Below are 23,093 nucleotides of genomic sequence, written 5' to 3'. Positions count from 1 at the left end.
GTCAGTCAGTGAAGTTCATAGTCAAGCTGGGATGCTAACATCTATTGCTTGCAATAAAGTCCCACAATCACTTCACTCTGTGACACCCAGTCATTTAAATTTGTTCAACTCTTCTAGAGCCTGACAGCATTAAAGGCATTATGATAATAAGAAGGCTAGAACAGTATTGCTGTTTATATATATATATATATATATATTTTCTTAAACATTTTCATGGTTCAGATTCTTCAAGGAAGAGAGGAAGTATATTAAATTAAAGCATTCTTTTTTTTAAAGTTCCCTTATTGAATTGTTTTAAACTTAATACGTTCAAAGGAAACCTTGTGAAATTTGAGCTGCAGAAGTAATTAAAGAAAAGAGGATACATTTCAAAGGCTACTGAGATAACTTTAAAATGAAAAAAAAAAGGTAAAGAGGAAGAAATGAATGCACACTGCTATAACCTGTGATTGTTTGTGCAGGGGTGTGATATGGGTGTTTCTCTTGGCTTCCTTCAGTCAAACATCCATAAATAGTCTAGACTGAGTACAAGCAGGCCTTCACAATGGTATCTGTGCCTTGCGAAGGATATATGCTTTTCCCTTTTGTGAGTTCTAATTAACTTGTGCCAACAGTGTTTTGAAGGGAGGGAGAGCTGTGAGAGAGGGGAAGGAGGAAGTAATATATACATGTTAAAGACAGCTCATGTAACCTGTGCAATTTAGCTTTTTTTAAAATAAAAAACCCCTCATGAATTTTAACAACCAAAGTCATTAAAACTGTGGTTAACTCTGTGTGCCCTTGGCATTCTTGCCCCTCCCCATTTAAAAACACCTAAACAGTAAAAAAAAATAAAAATTGCAAGGACTGCTTTTTACAAAGAATTAGTGAAATATAGATAAAGAACCTTTGGCCAACACACTGTGAAAATGCAGTTGCTTCTGACATGGCCTGCAGAAAATTAGAGTGTAGATGTAGATTTCCCTGCTTCCTGCAGATAATTTGGTTTCAATCATTAAATTAGGATTTATTCCTCAAAGGAACTCTGCTGCCTCCTAAAAGCATGCATTTTATATGCTTTATGTGTACACACTACGGTGGATTTGATCTAAGGGCTTACAGAATGATCATGACAATATTGATCCAAACAGAACCCTTTGCTTAACACTCTGTTCACGGTCTGCTCTGTTTCTCTGCTTTGTACCTCCTAAGGCAGCTTCATAGGTGAATGTTGGTGCTGTTTGACACCTCACACAGCAACAAGCCCAGATTTTCTATCCTAGCTAACTCCTGATTTTTATCTACATGATACAAGTCTTAGCTGTTTTATCACATTAATACTTTACACTTTCAAATACACTCTGAAGCAAGTTTAGCTGTATGCCTAAAAGCCCACCATATATCACAATATATAACACATAGTAAATAAAGAGACCTTTTGTCCATTCACTATAATTCCCAGCATGACTGAAGCAAAAATCAAATAACTTTTTTTCACCAATAGACTTTGGCTTATAGCCACTAATTCTGCATGTTATGTCTGCACTCATTGTGTGTGATCCTATTGGTCTTTTCTGGCCATGGAGATGGATAATCGTTCCTGATGGAAGGGAAGCATTTAGTTTTAGGACCACATTAGGGAAGCAAAACTCAAACACTGCACAATAGGAGTTGGTAACCTGTTGTCTCAACACTGCAAGCCAATGTCAGCAGCAAATTGTATGTGCATATCTAAAGATCCTGCATCGGTGAAAGCATGACACAACAGTAATAAGCATGTCACTAGGATTTATCTGAAGGCAGTATGTGGAACCTGATGGTATTTGAAACATGGCAGCATCCTTACAAACAGAGGCTTCTGTAGTACTGAGAATATAGTGTGTGCAGTGGTGGAGACATGCGGGACGCCACTTAGAAAATGAATCACGAAGGGCCCAAAGGGATATGCTTATCATATATCTTGAATTAATCTCATCTACTGCAATCAGATTGAGGGGGTGGTGAGAGGAGAAAAACAGAATTTCAAAACACAGTGGATGCAGATTTCTGAGAGAAACCAGAAGAAGTGTCAGCAACCCCAGGCAGGACTACAGTTTTATCTGCTTATTTTCAAGAGGCAGGCAAAGTTGCAAAGAAGTGTACTTGTTAGCATACCTTCTGAACTATCCTGGAAGACTGATTTGAACTTCCTTTCTCACAGTGATAACTTGTTCTATCAAAATGATTGCTATCGAGAAAATGAAAATGAAGGCATTTGTGCATACTATGTATTTAATCAGCATTATAAACAAACCTGACATTTAATAGAAATGTTTGACAAACAGATGTCCACCTGAAGAGAGTGTGTGTTTTGTATAAAGCCCAATCAAATACTCAGATTGCCAGTTATTTTGGGTATGTGAGCGTGTAGGTGTAAACAGGAGCAGTGGGGGCTGTGTTAATTGCTTAGAAACCTTTCCAGGAAAGGGTTGTAGAAGATTTCAAAGGACATGGCAGAATGGATTCTTTTGGCTAGAGATGGTAGTGAAAAAATTGGAGAATAGTTTCCCTGAAGTTAATCCAACATCAGTTAGCTCACAACCAGACTTAAGGCTTCTTATAAAGAAAAAGAAGAAGAAGAAAAAATCCAAAGCAGATTTCAAACAGATTGGAAGCAGAAAGTCTCAGATGCCCTACTAACACTTTACAGGAGGAATGTTGCCAATATGAATGCAGCAGCCAGACACAGAACTGGGCTGCTGCTTTTCAATAAATAACCTTGTCAACATGATGTAGTGGTTTTAGTATTAGACAAAGGCTCTGGGAAACCAGGGTTTGAATCTATGCTCTGGCATGGAAACCTACTGGGTGATTTTGGAAAGTCACACTCTCTCAGCCTAAGAGGAAAGCAGTGATTAACTTCCTCTGAATAAATCTTACCAAGAAAACCTTGGAATAAGAGAGTCAATGTGATGGCACATAACAACAACTAACGTCTGAATTTGCTAGTACAGATGTCATAAACTGGCAAAAAGACAAATAAATGAGTCAGAGAGCAAATCAAGCTAGGAATCAAAATGACCAAACTAAGACTATTGTACTTTGGATATATCATGAGAAGATATGAATCATAAGGGGGAAAAAAGATAAAGCTTGGTAAAGTGGAAGGCAGTAGGAAAAGAGGAATACTGCATTACAAATGGATTGATTTAGCCAAAGAAGCCACAGCCCTGAGTCTGCAGGACCAGAGCAGCGCTACTGATGATCAGGTATCTTGGAGGTCTCTCATTCATAGGGTCATCAGCAGACTTGATGGCAGTTAATAACAACAGCAGAGGTAGCAGGAGAAAGGTGTTTCACGTTTGTACTGAAAAATAGAAAGCACTTCTGAGCAGAATTTAAGTGCGGTACAGACAGCTGTAAAGGGGTGGCCTGCCGGCAGCCTAATTCCCTCCGGAGGGAAGTCACAGCCACCAAACCACGCGGCTTCCCTCCGGAATAAAAAGAACCTGAAAAAAATTGGTTCTTTTTACACTGCAGGGCAGACGTCATGAGTGCGCCAATGACACACTCATGACATAAATGACGTGTGGTGCCATGCAGATGCAACATGGTGCTTACATCACAATGGCAGTGCCCGTGTACACAGGATGTCGCCATTGTTATGCCACAACTCCGTACTAGGGTTAGGGACTGTGTGGTTGCCACGTGGTCCCTAACCCTAGTATCACTGCCACGACGCATCAAAGGGCCTGTCTGTATCAGGCCTTAGTTACACTTATGCTCCAAGATAGAATCATAGAATCACAGAGTTGGAAGAGACCGCAAGGGCCATCCAATCCAACCCCCTGCCATGCAGGAAATCTAAATCAAAGCATCCCTGACAGATGACCATCCAGCCTCTGTTTAAAGGCCTCCAAGGAAAGAGATGCCACTACACTCTGAGGGAGTTTGTTCCACTGTCGAACAGTCCTTACTGTCAGGAAGTTCCTCCTAATGTTCAGATGGAATCTCGTTTCCTGTAGCTTGCATCCATTGCTCCGGGTCCTAGTCTCTGGAGCAGCAGAAAACAAGCTAGCTCCCTCCTCAATATGACATCCCTTAAAGTATTTAAATATGACTATCATATCACCTCTTAACCTTCTCTTCTCCAGGCTAAACATCCCCAGCTCCCTAAGTTATTGTTGGGATATAGCAACTTCGCATGCTGAGACCTTCTAGTAATGCATGTCTATGGTATTTATTGCCCACTAACAACCCCTACTCATTGCCCCTCCTCATTTCCTGTTTACCCATGAGGACACCTAACCTTTTGTCTCGAGAAGAAGAAGAAGCAAGGATGAGACGCCATTAGCACTAAACTTACCAACTAATCTACATTCCTGTGTACGGAGGTGATGAAAGGATGCTGGGGTAGCACCTTTCTGGGATGCATGTTTTCTGCCTCATGTTTCTTGCAACATGAAGCTAGACCTGTGTATCTCTTCATACACATGATTTTGTAAGTAAACTTATTTCTTTTTCACTTTTAACCAAGTGACTGTGTTTTTATTGGGGACATGTGGATGGGAGAGGAGTGGAGCTAGTTGAGTTTTTCCTGCTTGCCTCATATTCCGCTATGTAAACTCTGCTAGTAAGATTTAACAATCTTGCTTACTTTCCTGAGTTTCTAACAATCCTCAAGAAAGAACTACATTTCCCAACAGTCGTTCCTCATAGGACAAGGTTTCCAGACTCTTCACCATTTTGGTCACCCTCCTTTGGACACGCTCCAGTTTCTAAACATCCTTTTTAAATTGTGGTGCCCAGAACTGGACATAATATTCCAGGTGGGGCCTGACCAGAGCAGAATACAGTGGCACTATTACTTCTCTTGATCTAGACACTATACTTCTATTGATGCAGCCTAAAATTGCATTGGCCTTGTTAGCTGCCGCATCGCACTGTTGACTCATGTTCAATTTGTGGTCTACTTGGACTCCCAGATCCCTTTCACACGTAGTCTCATTCAGCCAGGTGTCATCCATTCTATATCTGTTCGTTTCATTTTTCCACCCAAAGTGCAATACCTTACATTTCTCTGTGTTGAAATTCATTTTGTTTGCTGTGGCCCAGCTTTCTAATCTATTAAGGTCATTCTGAAGTTTGATCCTGTCCTCAGGGTTATTAGCCACTCTCCTAATTTAGTGTCATCTGCAAATTTGATAAATATACCTCCAATTCTTTCATCCAAGTCATTGATAAAGATGTTGAATAGCACTGGTCCCAGGACAGAACCCTGTGGGACCCCACTAGTCACTTCTCTCCAGGATGAAAAACAGCCATTGTTGAGCACCCTTTGGGTTCAGCCAGTCAACCAGTTACAAATCCATGTAACAGTTACCTTGTCTAGCCCACATTTCACTAGCTTGTTGGCAAGAATGTCATGGGGAACCCTATCAAAAGCCTTACTGAAATCAAGATATACCACATCCACAGCATTCCCTTAATCTACCAAGCTGGTCATTTTATTTAAAAAAAAAAAAGAGATTAGATTTCTCTGGCATGACTTCTTTCTCTGAAACCCATGTTGATTCCTTGTGACCATGGCATTGCCCTCCAGATGTTCACAGACTCTCTGCTTAATGATCTGCTCTAGAATCTTTCCTGGCATGGATGTCAAACCAACTGGATGATAATTGTTGGGATCTTCCTTTCCCCGCTTTTTGAAGATGGGGACAACGCCTACTCTCCTCCAGTCTGCTGGGATTTCTCCTGTTCTCTAGGAGTTTTCAAAGATTATTGCCAATGGCTCCGATATTACATTTGCCAGTTCTTTTAGTACCCTTGGATGTAGTTCATCTGGTCCTGGAGATTTATATTCTTTTAGAGTAACCAGATATTCTTGTACTATTCTTTACTTAATTCTGTGCTGAAATTCCCCTATTCTGTCCTCTGCTCCTTTATCCTCATGTTGAGCACCCTTTGCCTTTTCTGTGAAGACTGAGGCAAAGAAGGCTGCCTTTTTTCTGTCTCCTGTTAGCATTTTGCCATCTTCTCCACGCAGTGGCCCTACCATTTCCTTCTTGTTCCTTTTGGTGCAGACATATCCAGAAAAGCCATTTTTTTGTTGTTCTTAACCTCTCTAGCAAGTCTGAGTTCATTCTGTGCTTTAGCTTTTCTGACCTTACCTCTACAAGTGCTTGCTATTTGTTTGAATTCCTCTTTGGTGATTTCCCCATTTTTCCATTTCTTATGTTCCATTGAAAACTTAGCTCAGTTGAAAGTTCCTTAGTCATCCATTCTGGTTTCTTGAGACATCTCCCGTTTTTCTTCCTCATTGGAAGTGTTTGAAATTGTGCCTTCAGTATCTCCTCCTTGAGAAACTCCCATCCATCTGGGATCACCCCCAGTATTTTTCTAAGTTTACAAAAATCGGCTTTCCTAAAGTCTAGAATGTGTGTCTGACTATGCCTGGCTTCTCCTTTCCATTGTATAACAAACTCCAGGAGTACATGATCACTCCCACCTAAGGATCCCACCACTTGCACTCCAATAACTAGGTCATTCCTGTTGGTTAGGATCAGATCCAAAATAGCTGATCCACTTGTTGCCTCTTCCACCTTTTGGACAATGAAATTGTCTCACTTTAGATACCTCCCCTGGGATTAGTTACAATTGTGGCTGGAATTCACTTTCCTTTTCCTCAGAAATAACTTTAAAAGTTCCTTTTAGTTACTTTCCTGTAAAACACCTGAATATGACAAGCTACTGGCAAGCACTCTCTTCTTGTCCTGTCCACCTTGTTGCCACTTTAGCACCCACAACAGACTACGTATATAGGAGCAGTGTGAGGCATAGTGTGAGCCTACACTTGAAAGTGTGTGGAATTTCCCCCTTCAATTTAAAGTCACCTCTTTAAGTGACTTTAAAAGCTACAGCCATGCTGGAAAAAGAGTGAAGTTATCCCTTGTTAAGGTATAGTGATAAATGTAACATAGTTCAAGTTTAATTTTTGCAAAAGGGAAATGAATTACAAGTAACTAGCAACCTACCACTCCGCCATCTGTGGCCCATCTCCCACTGCTACAAATATAGCCTCTAGCCCCAGGACACCTGCTGATTTCTGTGCATAAAAACCCTCTCATTCAGCTTTTAAATCACTACAAGAAGAAGGAGAGTGAACCAGGAATCCTTCAGTGGTAGGGACTGAAAGGAGGGGGGCAGATTAACTGACAGAGTGACTGGCAAAATAAAAATGATGAAATTTCATTTTTTTTTTAGCATGAACAGGATAAAGGAATGGAAAACAGAGTACTTTGAGATTTTCCCGTGCCCAGAATATATTGGCTGCTCCTTTTCACAAGATAAGTGAACTATGGTGGCCACATTCCCAGCTATAGGGAAAGGCACACTAGGGACCTACCAGTCAGGATTCCCATTTATACAATAGAAGATTATAAGGGCAGAAAAGAATGGCAAGGACAGAAGCGGTGGCTGCTGAGGGTGTCTGTGGATCACTGACTATGGTGAAGAATGTGATTCATTATAAAAGCCTTCCCTGATAATTTGACAGAGCCTCAACAGTGCACACAAAACGGCAGACCAAGAACCACACAGAGCTCTTTACTGTCTGTCGTTTGCTTAAAATGCAGCTCTTAATTATACATATAAGCAACAACTCTTCTTTTGCATTTCTTCTGGGAGATTCTATAAGTAAGTTTTTAATTTGCCTTTGCCTTACCTTGACTGCTAAATGCTTCAGGTCAGCTGTCTCAGCCTAAACCACTATTCTACCTTATGGTTTCTAGCCTCAAGAAAATGGCAAGGAATATGACACCTGTCTGTTAGAGGCATAATATGGAAAGTATTGAGATGCAGAACTAATTACAAGGAATAAGTAGTTTGTTCTTTCCTCAGTACTTAGGCACCGTACAGATGGCACAAAAGCGCCATCCTTGCGCTGTGCTAGGATTATGGGACTGCGCAGCAATCACACAGTCCCTAAACCTAGCACGTTCTGGTGGCATAGGGGTGCCACCATTATGATATAATGGACACATAGCTTCCACACATCGCATCGCACCAGTTACATCATGAGTGTGCCATTGGAGCACTCTGACATAACTGGCGTGGCAGAAAGAGAACCCACTTTTTGCGGGTTCTTTTTTCCTCCACAGGAAAGCCATGTGGTTTGGTGGCTGCAGCTTCCCTGCGGAGGAAAAAACGCCACCGCCGCTCCAGACCTTCAACCTTGGTTTCCTCAATACCTAGTTACTTTGTTCCTTTCCACAATAATAAAGGCATAATTAAGTTACACTGTGATTGCAACTTAGCCAAAGGTTTGGAAGGAGAAGTATAACTTTTAGGTGTTTTGGTAGTTATAGAGGTGTGGCATCACTAAATACCAAAGGGGGAATATCATATGATTCCATTACCGGCTCACACTATGCCTCGTGTATTCAGATGATTGTTTTAAAAATAATTTTTAAAAGTTGTAACTATATTGATACCTACATTAGAAAGGCTTAGAAAAACAAGTTTCTTCTTACAAATAACTTTCCAAGCTCTGTTTAAATGTGCTTTAAATGTACTTTAAATAGTTGAGCACTGTTGCCATCCTAACATCCCCTGTAAAGCCCTTGTTAGGTTGGGACAATGTGGCTTCGCCTACATTCCAATGTTTTCTGTAAACAGATGGCAAAAATAAATAAAAATAGTCAATATGAAAATGCCACTCAGAAGGAGGTTGAGTAGGCAATGAGGAAAGGCCCTTGCTCTGCATCAGCTGGCTGATTCACCACTTTTGGATGGAAAATATTGTGGCAGCTTCCACAGTCCTTTCAGTCTCTTCATTCTTTTTTCTCCAGTTGGTAAGAGGAAACACTTCAGGTCCCAGAGCAATTGAGTTTACAGGCAAAAACTACAGAGACACTGCATGCAAATGCTGTAAAAGGAAGTTTCACTTTCTCCAGTTACCTGATGAATACCAGGCCTCTATGGAGGTCAGAGCCAGGATCACCATGATGACTTTTGCAGAGCTCAAGTAAAGTGTATGTGGCCACACTGTAATGTGTAAAACTTTTTTTAATTACACCACACTCTGACACTCCTGTTGAATTTTTGAAAAAAAAAAGAGAGAAGTAATAAAAAAGAAGAGTAGTGTACTTTGTTGTTGTCATCATTGTTATTATTCTGGATTTAAATTATGATAAATAGATTCTACTTTAACATTATAAACAACGTTTCTACTGTTAGATCAGTGTGATAGTGGAACAGAATGCCTCAGAGGGTGGTGGTCTCTTTTGATCTGGAGGTCTTTGGCATCTTTCAGGAGGGGTACAATTGTGTATTCCTGCATGACAGGGGTTGGACTGGATAGCCCTTGTGGGCAGTTCAGAATACATAACCTAGAGTTACACACATGATTTTTTCATATTCATGATCCCTATGTTGCCCCTAGTTTAGTTTAGGGGCTACACAGGGAACATGAAAGTTGGTTATGGTCCCTCCGTCCCTCCCTTGCACTAGTGATCTCTGGCATGGGGGGAGGAGAATTGTGACAGATGCCCTGTTGCACTGACAATTACTCATGGGAGGGGACGTGGCACATTTACTCTCGCTCCTGCGGAAAAGCCTATCTGACATAGGAAACCCTACTAGTAGCACTGCTGTCATCAGCATAGCCTCTTGTTTCACAGGAGCATGAATCCTGCTACTGCTGAAAGGTAGTGCCATGGTAGGGCATACATAAATCTGCAATAGCAATCTGGCCTACATTATCATCATCGTTGTTGTTATTACTATTATTTCATTTATATCCTGTCCCCAGAAAAGTTAAAGTTAAAACAAATGTGTGGAATGGGTATGGTAAACAGAGTGCCAGGGAGATGTGGGTTCCAATCTCACTCATCTCTCTGGTAACTTTCAACCTAACCCATCTCAACTATTGTAAGAATTTTTTAAAAAGAGAATGGAAGAGAATCATGTCTGCTTATGTGAGCAGCTTGGTGGGCAGGGTAAGACTGAAACAGTGGAATAAGTGAATAAATAACCAGAAAGCAACACACTTGAAGTTCCCATATGGTTTCTGTGATGAGGAGACATGTACTCCCACCTTGCTTATGAGGAAGAACAGGCTGAAAGGCATTTCCTTCTTAAAAGAATCAACAGCTGCCACAACCCACATGAATTCACCTTAGCTTGAACACATGGGAATTTACAATCACCTTTTGCCTCCCACAAAGAGGAATGGCAGGTTTTTCAACTTTCTATAAGTAAACAAGTAGCTTTGAAAGCTGTGTGAGGCTAACAAAGTGAATACTTATTCAGTCAGTTCTTATATTTTGATTCAAGATAGTTATTAAAAGATTGAGGAATCATGCATATGAATAGCCATGCTGGATTATATTAAAGATGTAAGTAGTGCAACATTCTGTTTAACCAGTGGCCCATGGAAAATGAGTAAGATCATTTTTATTTATTAGTTACATTTACAGCCCACCTTTTCTCTAATGAATGTAAGACGGTGTACATGGCTCTCTTCCTCCCCACTTTATCCTCATAACCATACAAGAGGTAGATCAGGTGAGAGAAAGGGATTGATTTAACTCAGTAAGTGTCATGGTTCAGTACAGACTAAAACATGGCTCTCCCAAGTCTTAGTCCATCACTTTAACCACTACACTCCACTAGCTAGCACAGAATGTGGAAAAGTATATAAAGAAAACTAAACATAGATGCTAACCAAGCCAGGCCTATCCATAGGCAGAATAATGTAGCTGCCACTGACAGAAGATAGGGAGCAGAGAGTTTATGTCCCTAAATTAGCCTGATGTGTTCTGTTACAGGAAAGAGTGAATACTATCACTAGTGCTGAGCAGGATTCAGTCCAATTAGTTTATGTATGTTGATGGGCATAACATGGCCTTTCTCTCTGGCAGAAAAAATATTTTAGGCTGGCCCAGCTGCTAATACAGTTCCTCGGTGAATGCAGTACTTACATTCTGGGATGCACAAGGCCTGCCACTGAGGGGAGCGAGCAGAGTCCCCCCTCAAGACACATAGAGGCACAGGAATTACTAAACAACCCCATTTTTATGGGGTGGTCTAGGAATGAGAGATGATTGGCAGGTGGGAAATAAAACACCATATTTGATTGGATCTATCTCAGTGCTCCCCAAATCCCAACACATCTGTAGGATAACAGGACTTAGCATCTTGTTTATCCCTGGAAGTAGCTTTGGGAGGGGTAAACCTGAACAGATGTCACTTTACTGCTTTCCCTGCAAGACAGTTTTACGGGATAAAACTCAGGACTATATGTGTGATGCTCATTGTGCTTTGGCAAGCATAAGCATTCTTAAGAGGAATAGAAAGCTGGGGCTTCAGCTTTTATTACACTTTCCCCCTATCCAGGTACAGTCCACTCCCAGAAAAACTCAACATTGCAGACAAAAGCACAGTTCAGAAATCAGCAGCAGTCTCAGCTCCACTCTTGCACCACCTGGAACTGGGCAGGCTGGTATGCTGGTTGTGTGAACAGGCTTCTTTCCACACAGTGGCTGGCATCCCATTAGCAACATATGCATAGTGCAATAGACACATTCTGCTGACAGTGACAGAAGCAGAGCTGCCCATGCAGCCAGATTGTGTGTTGCAGTTTCACACTGTGCATTGCACATTGTACAATGGCACCCAGGCATTGATTGACAAGTGCAACATTGCTATTCTATATGGCGCTTGCATAGTGCTGATGTTGCATATATCTGCAACAGATATTTACATTGTTCTGAAGTGTTGTTGGGCTGCAGCCAGTGTTCTTTTGTATAGGAAGCTTAAGTCCTAGTTGGTTGGTTGGAAGAATAATCTTTGGATTATAATTACAGCCAACTGGGGATTCTGCAAGTTATAGCCCAAAAGCATACTTTCCAAGCTCTGGATGGCAGGTTGTCTGACCTGGGAGAATTTTATCTGACATTATTTTGTCCTTCACTCAGAAAGAAGAATCTTTTGGGGTAGCTCTACTCAACACCCATCTCCCCTCCCCTTACACTCCAATATTTAACCTCACCATAAGGCAAAATAGGGACAGTATCTCTGCTAGAACTGTTAAATAGTTGAGATTTCGAGTGGTGAATTGGTATAGATGTTGGACTAGAATATTCAAGGCAGCAAGAGTTTGAATCCCCATCTGCCATAGAAGCCCACTTGGGCAAGTCATACTCTTTCTGGCTAAGAGGAAAGTAGTAACAAACCTCATCTGAATAAATCATGCCAAGAAAATTGCATGAGTCACTATACTTCACAGCTGATTTATGGCACCTCATGACAACAACAAGAAAAATATTTACTGAAAATTGAAAATATCCCATTTTCAGGCATTTTCACTATCACATGCAGGTTGCCCTAAGATTACATAAAATGTGGCCACTGTTGAATTTTACCCTCAATTTGTATCAAAGAAATTTTTGCCAGTTAGAGGACATTATTGGCATGGTGAAAGAGGCAAGCAAACTGACACACTCGCAATCCCTTTCCTCACTGATATGCCAAGGAGCAGCAGAGAAGAAGAGTAGGGGAACTGTCTCCTTTGGACACCTCAGTTTTTTACTTAATGCCTTTGAGCTGAACACAAGAAGCCTTTTAAGCTGTTTAACTCCTTTGTGCCCTCCATGTGGGTCTTTTCTTTTGACTTTGAGGTGCTGTCCCTTTTACAAGCTTCACTGCTGGATCACAATGTACTTTTCTAGCCCAAAGAAGATGCAGCCTCTTTATGGTTGCCTAATATGTTGCAACAAAGGCAAGATCAGAAGATCTGTTAAATCCATTTTTTGCAGCAGTCGGCAACAAGAAGAGCACCATGCTAATTATGCTCGCTTTCAGCAGGGTCTCTGATGTCCCAGCAATGTAAATCTTAACTTTTATGGTATAACACACCAGGACACAATTTCAACAGAAGAGAAATCCCTGACTGCAGCTTATAACAGAAGACTTTTGCATTCCAAATGACTTACGCGCTGTTACCTTAATTCTTTACGAACAAGTTCACAAATTGCCATGTTTAGGTTTTGGGTGATGGTGAAAATCAGCATTGTTAAAATTTCACACTACTATTTGAGAATCAACTAGTTTTCATATGAGTCCTGTTCAGATATTTGGTACAGAACCTGTGAGCAGGGATGAGGAAATGTGCCAGTTTTCTGTAATCTCACACCCAAACTACTGAAACCTCATATTCTTTCTGTCCCAAACACATGGTTTGCAAACGTTGGCAAATTCTTCAAAACTTAACTGAAACAAACTTCTGCCCTATTTGTATCTACCACATTCAGTAGCCAGAGTTGTTCTCAGCATGGAGAATAACATATTATAGCCATCCACCTTAAAGTATTAAAGGTATGGGGCTTCTCAGAAAACAAAGTTTGCATCCATAATTCAGCACTAATGTGGTTGAATACAGACTTTATGATATCTTATAATATAAAATATTAACAATAATACTAAAATATAATAAAATTTAATATACAATATTCTTATATTCTTATTTATATTTATATTATATTTTATATTCATATTCAGAATTTTAAGTTAAGTGCTCAAACCCTGGGCTGGATTGGGCAAAGAACATTAAAAAAAAAAAAGAAATGTCAAGTCCATTCCATCATTTATATAAGATAATTTGCAAATGTTGGTAACTTCTTATTAAAAACAGCAACCCAAACTGGAATGAAATTCTCATTCTTTTGTAGTCATGGAGGGGCTTTTTAGAATGTGTGTGCTACCCCTGCCCCCTAGAGGCCAATGCATGCACTCACCATCTCCCCTGGGCAATATGTGATTGATGTTAAATCTGAAGGGCTCTAGATGTATGTTATACACATAGGGCTCCCTCTACAGGAATGGGGGTTATTATGTGCCTTCAAGTCATTTCCAGCTTATGGCCATTCTAAGGTGTACCTATCAGGTTTTTTTCTTTTGGCAAGATTTGTTCTGAGCAGGTTTGCTTTTGCCTTCCACTGAGGCTGAGAGAGTGTGACTTGCCCAAGGTCAACCAGTGGGTCCATGGCTGAGTGGGGATTTGGACCCTGGTCTCCCAGATTGCTAGTCCAACACTCAAACCACTATATCACACTGTCTCTTGATAGAGGTATACTTCAGTTAATGAAGTAGATGTGTTCCTGGGCATCACCTTTTTAGTAGAAAATTTGGGACCAGAGGCAGAAATAACAGGGAAAGAATGGGCAGAGGTTCCTACACCACGAAAAAGAAAAAAACAAAATAGAAGAGTTTCAGCAAACCTTTTAGTCAAAACTGAACAATATGCACTTATGAAATGAAATATTCAAGTCAGGTAAGCCTTGCATAAGTACACAAAAGCATTTTGAACCTTCTAGAGATCACTGGAAGACTTCTAAAATCTATCAAGGGATGACTTTTTCTGTCATCAGACTCCACTTTTCTTATTACTTCCATTGTGGTGGCCAGACTTAAATATTAATGCTTTTTAAATATGCTTGAGGGCAGCTGGTATGGCAGATTCATCTGCTCCTGCTTTTCTGTCTGTTTTGCTGTTTCTCTTAATGAAATAACTCTAGTCAAGTATGGCTAGAGATTCAAATGCACTGCTAATTCTGATCTGTTCTACTCAGTGAACTATTGCTCTTGGTCCAGTTATTTGATACACCTAGTTTTGTTTTACTGGTCTTGGGAGACTTTAACCCAAGGAAGATTGATTCATACTGATTGAATTAGCATTTGGATTAATGCATCATTCTTTGAGAGTTTCCGGAATAACATCTTTGACTGCTATATAATAGCTTGCTTGTTTATGCCTCCAGTTTTAGTTTTGTTTTTGAATTCCTCATGACTTGCTTTTAGCAATTGTTTTTTTGCACATATGTATATTTCTGAGACCCAGTGTGATGTAGTGGTTTGAATGTTGGATGACAATCCTGGAGACCAAGGTTTGATTCCCAGCTGAGCCAAGGAAACCCACTTCGTGACCTTGGGCAATTCACATGGTCTCAGCCCCAGAGGAAGGCAAAGGCAAACCTCCTTCGAAGAAATTTCATCTAGAAAATCCTACAATAGGTTTGCCTTAGGGTCACCTTTAGTCAGAAATGGCTTGAAGGCACACAACAACAACAACAACAACAACAACAACAACATGTATTTCTACAAACACAACTGGAGCTGGAATCTGAAGGCATGCTTATATGGAAATAAGCCCTACTGATACAATAATAATCCTCCCTTATGAGTAAGCATGCATAGGATTGTACTGTTGTTGTTACCTGTCTTCGAGTTGACCTCAACTCATAGCAGCCCTGTGAATGAGACTTCTCCAAGACCCCCGATCGTCTGCTGCTCTAGTCAGGTCCTGCAGGCCCATTCCTGTGGGCTCTCTGATTGAGTCTAACCAGCTGGCATGGAGTCTTCCTCTCTTTCTACTGCCTTCCACCTTTCCTAGCATCATTTACTTTTCTATTGAGTCATGCCTTCTCTGATTTTGACTCATGATGTGGCCAAAATATGACAGCCTCAATTTAGAAACCCTGGCTTTCAGGGAGAGTTCGGCTTGATCTGCTGTAGGACCCATTTGTTTGTCTTTTTGCTTGTTTATATTCTCAGCACTCTTCTCCAGCACCATATCTCAAATGAGTTGATTTTCCTTCTATTGGTTTCTTCGCTCTCTGGCTCTTATATCCATACAGTTTGATGGGGGGGTGGTGGTGGTACAAATTTTAGTATTCAGTGTTATGTCTTTGCATTTGATTGTACTGTAAAAGGTAAAGGTAGTCCCTTGACATAATGAGTTGTAACCAACCGTAGGGGGCAGTGCTCATCTCCATTTCTAAGTCGAAGAGCCAGTGTTGTCTGCTTAATACTCTGGTGGTCATGTGGCCAGCATGACTGCACCAGATGTTGTTACCTTCCTACTGAGAAGTGGTATCTACTTGCATTTGCATGCTTTCGAACTGCTAGGTTGGCAGAAGCTGGGACTAGTGATAGAAGCTCACCCCATGATGTAGCACCCAGTCCTGGAACTGCCAACCTTCTGATCTTCTGATCATCAGAAATGGAGTCTTAACCACCAAGCCACCACATCCCTTACTTATTGTACTGTACATGGTCTAAAATAGTTTTCACAATGTAATCATTTTTTTTTTACCAAGCATCTCTATAAACCTCTGACCAGTAATATGACCATGTTATCACTGTGTTTTGTTTGACACAATGGAACATTAAGGCTTCAATCCTAAACTAAATTAGGTATCAGTAGGTCCCAATGGATACAGTAGGAATTACTTCTGTATAGATTGTACAGGATGATTGTGTAGCACAGTTTGTGTACCGTAAGTGCTTTAGTGCAGCCCTCATTCAGATATCGTCTTAGGTAACAGATGGAATCAATGCTTCAAAAGACAAAGGAAATAATGCCATATAAAGATAACTGTATTGGGGCTGTCTCATTGATTTGGTGCATGGTCATAAGAAGTAGTCTGTTGTGTTGCTGTGTGCCTTCAAATCATTTCTGATTTATGGCAACATTAAGGTGAACCTATCATGGGGGGTTTCCTAGCAACATTTTGTTCAGAGTTTTTGTTTGTTTGTTTTTGTTTTGTAATATTACCTTCCTCTGAGGCAGACAGAGTATAACTTGTCCAAAGTCATCCACTGGGTTTCCATGGCTGAGTAGGCATTCAAACCCTGGTGTCCCAGAGTCTTAATCGAATACTCATACCACACCATATTAGCTCTCTTAGTGATTTGTACAATATTCTAAGATTCTTTGCCTATGTGTGCGTGCCTTCAAGTCACCTGGTGGCTTATAAAAAACCTATGAATTTCATAGGATTTTCTTAGGCAAGGAGATAGTTTTGCCAGTTCCTTGCTCTGAAATATAGCCTACTGCACCTGATATTCATTAATAGTCTCCCGTCCAAGTACTAACCAGGACTGACTCTGCTTAGCTTCCAAGATCAGATGGGATCTGATGCCTTTAGGATATATAAACCCTTAAATTAGAGATTTTCACCTCTCAGATGTGGAGATGAGCACGGCAGTCTTGGCTGCAGCAAAGATTTGCTTTCCCTCTCTGCTCTTACATGTGGCATAACTCTGATGCATTTCCCAGCTTTGATGAAGCAGAAAAGCCCCTGCCCTGGCTGTGACACAGACGTTCTCCAGGCCAACAGGCTGAGTCGTCTTGTCAGCCTGAAATGTCACACGCTGGACCCTGGCAGCCTTTCCAGCTACACCCACTCATTAGCAGTTCATGACTCGCAGCTCCTTTGCGCCTGAAATCCTGCAATTATGATGACGGTTGGAGCAGAACACTGTGATGTGAGGCTAAACAATGGCTGGAAGAGATGGGCAACCCAGCTGCTCCTTTCTCTGTTGCGTTCACTGCAGCACAGAAAGTGGAAATAAAAGCAAAGGATACAATGGGAGGCTGGACAGAAGGAAAGAAGGAAGGAAGGAAGAGAGGGAGGGAGGGAAGGAGGGAGGTTGAGTGAGTTTTGGCTCAATATACTTTGTTGCCTAAGCATTGTCTTTTTCCTCTCCAGCATGGTGTAGCATTTTAAAATGCTGGATTAGAACTGTGGAAGACCAGGGTTCAAATCTCTGCTTACCTTAGAAACCCACCGGATGGCTTTGGGCAAGACACTCTCTCTCAACCTTAAAGGAAGGCAGGGACAAAGCTCCTTTGAATAAACATCACCAACCCCCCCCCCCAAAAAAAAACCCACCACTCCATGATAGGATTGTGTAAGTCAGAGTTGACTTGAAAACACATAACAACAACACATCTCATCTTCCTTTTCCCCCTTCCACCATTCTTTTCCTTTCCTATCCCAACACTTTGAAAGGTTTCACTGCATACTCCAGGTGCCAGTTCCTGCCCTCATAGAATCATAGAATCATAGAGTTGGAACAGACCACAAGGGCCATCCAGTCCAACTCCCTGTCATGCAGGAATCCAAATCAAATCATCTCCGACAGATGGCCATCTAGCCTCTGTTTAAAGACCTCCAAGGAAGGAGACTCCACTACACTCCGAGGGAGTTTGTTCCACTGTCGGACAGCCCTTACTGTCAGGAAGTTCTTCCTAATGTTGAGGTGGAATCTCTTTTCTTGTAGCTTGCATCCATTGCTCCGGGTCCTAGTCTCTGGAGCAAGTGAAAACAAGTCAGCTCCCTCCTCAGTATGGCATCCCTTCAAGTATTTAAACAGAGCTATCATATCACCTCTTAACCTTCTCTTCTCCAGGCTAAACATCCCCAGCTCCTTAAGTCGTTCCTCATAGGATATGGTTTCTAGACCTTTCACCATTTTACTTGCCCTCCTTTGGACACGTTCCAGTTTTTCAACATCCTTTTTGAATTGTGGCGCCCAGAACTGGACACAATATTCCAGGTGGGGCCTGACTAAAGCAGAATAGAGTGTCACTATTACTTCCCTTGATCTAGATACGATAACTCTTACTGATGCAGCCTAAAATTGCATTGGCCTTTTTAGCTGCCGCATCACACTGTTCACTCATGTTCAGTTTGTGGTCTACTTGGACTCCCAGATCCCTTTCACACATAGTCTCATTCAGCCATGTGTCTCCCATCCTATATCTGTGCATTTTATTTCTCTCTGTTGAAGTTCATTTTGTTAGCTGTGGCCCAACTTTCTAGTATATTCAGGTCATCTTGAATGTTGATCCTGTCCTCTGGAGTGTAAGCTATTCCTCCTAATTAGGTGTCATCTGCAAATTTGATAAGAATGCTTCCAATTCTGTCATCCAAGTCGTTGATAAAGATGTTGAATAGCACTGGGCCCAGGACAGAGCCCTGTGGGACCCCACTGGTCACTTCTCTCCAGGATGAAAAGGAGCCATTGTTCAGCACCCTTTGCGTTCGGTCAGTCAACCAATTACAAATCCATTTAACAGTTGCCTTGTCTATCACACATTTTATAAGTATGTTAACAAGAATGTCATGGGAAACTTTGTCAAAAGCCTTACTGAAATAAAGATATACTTTATCCACAGCATTCCCTTCATCTACCAAGCTGGTAATTTTATCAAAGAAAGAGATTAGATTTGTCTGGCATGACTTCTTTCTCTGAAACCCATGTTGACTTTTTGTGATTATGGCATTGCCTTCTAGATGTTCACAGATTCTCTGTTTAATGATCTGCTTTAGAATCTTTCCTGGTACTGATGTCAGACTAACTGGACGATAATCGTTTGGATCCTCTTTTTCCCCCTTTTTGAAGATGGGGACAACGTTTGCCCTCCTCCAGTCTGCTGGGACTTCTCCTGTTCTCCAGGAGTTCTCAAAGATCATTGCCAATGGCTCTGATATTACTCCTGCCAGTTCTTTTAATACCCTTGGATGTAGTTCATCTGGTCCTGGAGATTTATATTCGTTTAGATTAACAAGGTATTCCTGTACTATCTCCTTACTTATTCTGTACTGAAATTCTCCTATTCTGTCCTCTGCTCCATTATCCTCAGGTTGAGCACCCTTTGCCTTTTCTGAGAAGATGGAGGCAAAGAAAGTGTTGAGTAATTCTGCCTTTTCTCTGTCCCCTGTTAACATTTTGCCATCTTCTCCACGCAGTGGCCCTACCATTTCCTTCTTCTTCCTTTTGCTGCGGACATATCCAAAAAAGCCCTTTTTATTGTTCTTAACCTCTCTAGCAAGTCTGAGTTCATTCTGTGCTTTAGCTTTTCTGACTTACCCCTACATGTGCTTGCCATTAGTCTGAATTCCTCTTTGGTGATTTCCCCATTTTTCCATTTCTTATACATGTTCTGTTTAAAACTTAGCTCAGTTGAAAGTTCCTTAGTCATCCATCCTGGTTTCTTGAGACATCTCCCCTTTTTCTTTCTCACTGGAACAGTTTGAAATTGTGCGTTCAGTATCTCTCCTTTGAGAAACTCCCATCCATCCTGAACTCCCTTCTCCTTTAGTGTTCCTGACCATGGAATCACCCCCAGTATTCTCTAAGTTTACCAAAATCTGCTCTCCTAAAGTCTAGGATGCATGTCCAACTCTGCCTGTCTTCTCCTTTCCACTGTATAACAAACTCCAGGAGAACACGGTCACTTCCACCTAAGGATCCCACCACTTGCACCCCATTAACTAAGTCATCCTTGTTGGTTAGGATCAGATCTAAAATAGCTGATCCCCTTGTTGCCTCTTCCACCTTTTGGACAATGAAATTGTCTTCCAGGCAAGTGAGAAATTTGCTAGACCTTGAGGATCTGGCTGAGTTTGAATTCCAGCAAATATCAGGATAGTTGAAGTCACCCATCACTACTACATCTCTCTTTTCTGAATGTGTGGTTATCTGCTCTAGAAAGACATCATCCAATTCCTCAGTCTGACTTGGGGGTCTGTAGAAGACTCCCACAATAATGTCCTTGTTGTTTCCTTGCCCTTTAATATTTATCCAGATGCTCTCTACCAGGCTTCCAGGATTGATGTTCTGGGTCTCTTCACTGGTGTAAATGTCCCTGATATATAAGGCTATTCCTCCTCCTTTCCTGTTTGACCTATTTCTCTTGAAAAGGTTATACCCCTCTATTTCCACATTCCAATCATGAGACTCATCCCACCAGGTTTCAGTGAGGCCTATTATATCATATTTGCTTTGTAGTACTAGCAGTTTGAGTTCATCTTGCTTGTTTCCCATGCTCTGTGCATTAGCGTAGAGACAACGCAGACCATGTGCCCTCTTGACTTTCTGCCTGTGCAAGTTTTTTTGCCTCTCACTTTTGGGTCCTTGCACTGTTTGGCTTGTTCCCTCTGTGTCAGTTTGCCTATTTTCTCCAGCCCTTTTGGTTTCCAGAATACTGTCTCCCTCCCCCACATAACTCAGTTTAAAGCCCTCCTGATCAAATTCTTGAGACTACTGGCAAAAACGTTTTTGCCAACTGGCGTGAGATGCAACCCATCCCTTGCCAGAAGTCCCTCCTCATGGAACCTCAGACCATGATCCAAAAATCCAAATTGTTCTTGGCGGCACCATCTGCGGAGCCAGTTGTTTACATCCGCTATTTTCTTCTCCCTTCCTGGACCATGCCCTTCGACTGGGAGAAGAGAGGAGATGACAACCTGTGCATCCACCCCTTTCAACTTCCTACCCAGAGCCTCATAATCCCTTATGATATTCTGAAGGCTGTGCCTTGCAGTATCATTGGTTCCCACATGAACCAGAAAAAGGGGTAATGGTCAGTAGGCTTGACAAGTCTTGTCAGCCTCTCTGTCACATCACGGATCTTTGCCCCAGGGAGACAACACACCTCCCGAGACATCTTGTCAGGCCCACAAACCACTGGTTCAGTGCCTCTCAGCAAGGAGTCCCCGATGACCACCACTCGCCTCCTCCGAGGCTTAGCAGCGGCTGTTCCCTTTGGTGGTACTTCCAGGGTCCCTTGCTCTGTCCCTGAAGTCTGTTCCTGCTGCTCTTTCTCATCATCCTTGATAAGAGAGAGGGATTGAAATCGATTCTGTAGCTGTAAGCTCACAGAACGTTCCCTGGTTTCCCTAGTTTTGTGTGTGACATTCCTCCAACTGTCTACTTCTGTAGTATGTGAAGTGACCTCCTGCTCCCTAGCAACTTCCTGTGTGTGTCCTGTCCATGACCGTCTGGTCCTTTCTGGTCAGAAAAACCTCTTGCTCCCTAAGATGCTGAAGTGTAGCGACCTGGGCCTCCCTCATTTATTCACTTTCCATAGGGCAGCCTAAAGCAAGTTGTTTCACTTTCCTATTTGGGACAGCCTGAATTGAGAAGGGAGGCAGGGAGGGACTGACTGCTTTTACCAACATAAATGGAAATAAAGGCATCAGAAAACAAATGACCAAAGTGGCTTGCAGGCATCAGTTATTCTAAACTGATTCATATGTATATGCTTCCCTCCCTCACATAACAAATCTTCTTTGTAAAAATGATAAGAGAAAATGAGATATTCCTGCTTCAGGAAATGAAATAATCATCGTTTAAACAGTGTTCTGTATACAATCAGTTTTTTATTTATTTGATTTGCAATGAATTAAGCTCAAATTGTGTTGTTATTGTATTTTAAACAGCAACTGAACCTACAAGTATGGCTGGTAGTAGGAATTAACTTGTTATATCTTAGTCATTTTCATAGCAATCTAGTGTGAAAGAACATCAGCACTCCCATTTTTGGAGCCAGTGTGGTGTAGTGGTTTCAGCATTGGATTGTAACTCTGGAGACCAGGGTTCAAAGCTCCGCTCAGACATGAAACCCATTGGGTTACTTTGGGCAAATCACAGTCTCTCAGCCTCAGAAGAAGGCACTGGCAAGCTCTTCTGAACAAATGTTGCCAAAAACCCCACAAAACCCATTATAGGCAGCTTTAGGATCGGCATAGAGAGCCAATGTGGTATATTGGTTTCAGCACTGAACTACTCTGGAGACCAGGGTTTGATTCCCCACTTGGCCATGGAAACTCACTCAGTGACCTTGGGCAAGTCAAACACTCTCCAGAAAACCTCAGGGTTGCCATAAGCCAACAAAGAAGGCACACAACAACAACAACAACAACAACAACAACAACAGCAATGGTTGCCATAAGTCAGCAATGACTTGAAGCACACAACAATTCCCATTTTACAAGGTCAAGGAATGACTGCCACCAATACCAGTAAGGGAAGAGGGCAATTCCATTAGGCCTCTTCCTTCAAGGATCCCAACTGTCTGAGGGAAATACAGTGTGGCAACAAGCACAGTCTTGCAGTAGTGACCTAGAACTGTTGTTGCTTTCCAAAATTGGACAGGAGAGGGAGGGATGTTTCCAGGGTGGGGCTGCTTTTAAGAAAGCCAAATCTTATGTGGATAATTGGGGCTAAGGTATAATTAAAGAAGATTTCTTCTTTGTTTGAATGTGGAAAATTTCTATGAGAAACCTCTACATCCGCCTGCTTTGAGACTGCTAACAACTTTACAACAATATGTTTGCACCTTTTATTAGATTAATTGTAGGATATAAATATACTAAATCTCAATGAATAATTTTAAGTTTGCTCCAAAGTTTGCTGAAGAATTAACAGATGAAGACAATTCTGGGCCAGGGTCTTAGCCCAGTACACTGGCCATTGGCATTCACATCCTGGGTACCTGGGAG

Source organism: Sceloporus occidentalis, unplaced genomic scaffold, assembly GCF_023333645.1.
Source record: "Sceloporus occidentalis isolate IW3139 unplaced genomic scaffold, rSceOcc1.0.p SCAF_2, whole genome shotgun sequence".
NCBI lineage: Eukaryota > Metazoa > Chordata > Lepidosauria > Squamata > Phrynosomatidae > Sceloporus > Sceloporus occidentalis.
Note: the sequence above shows the minus strand (reverse complement) of the source record.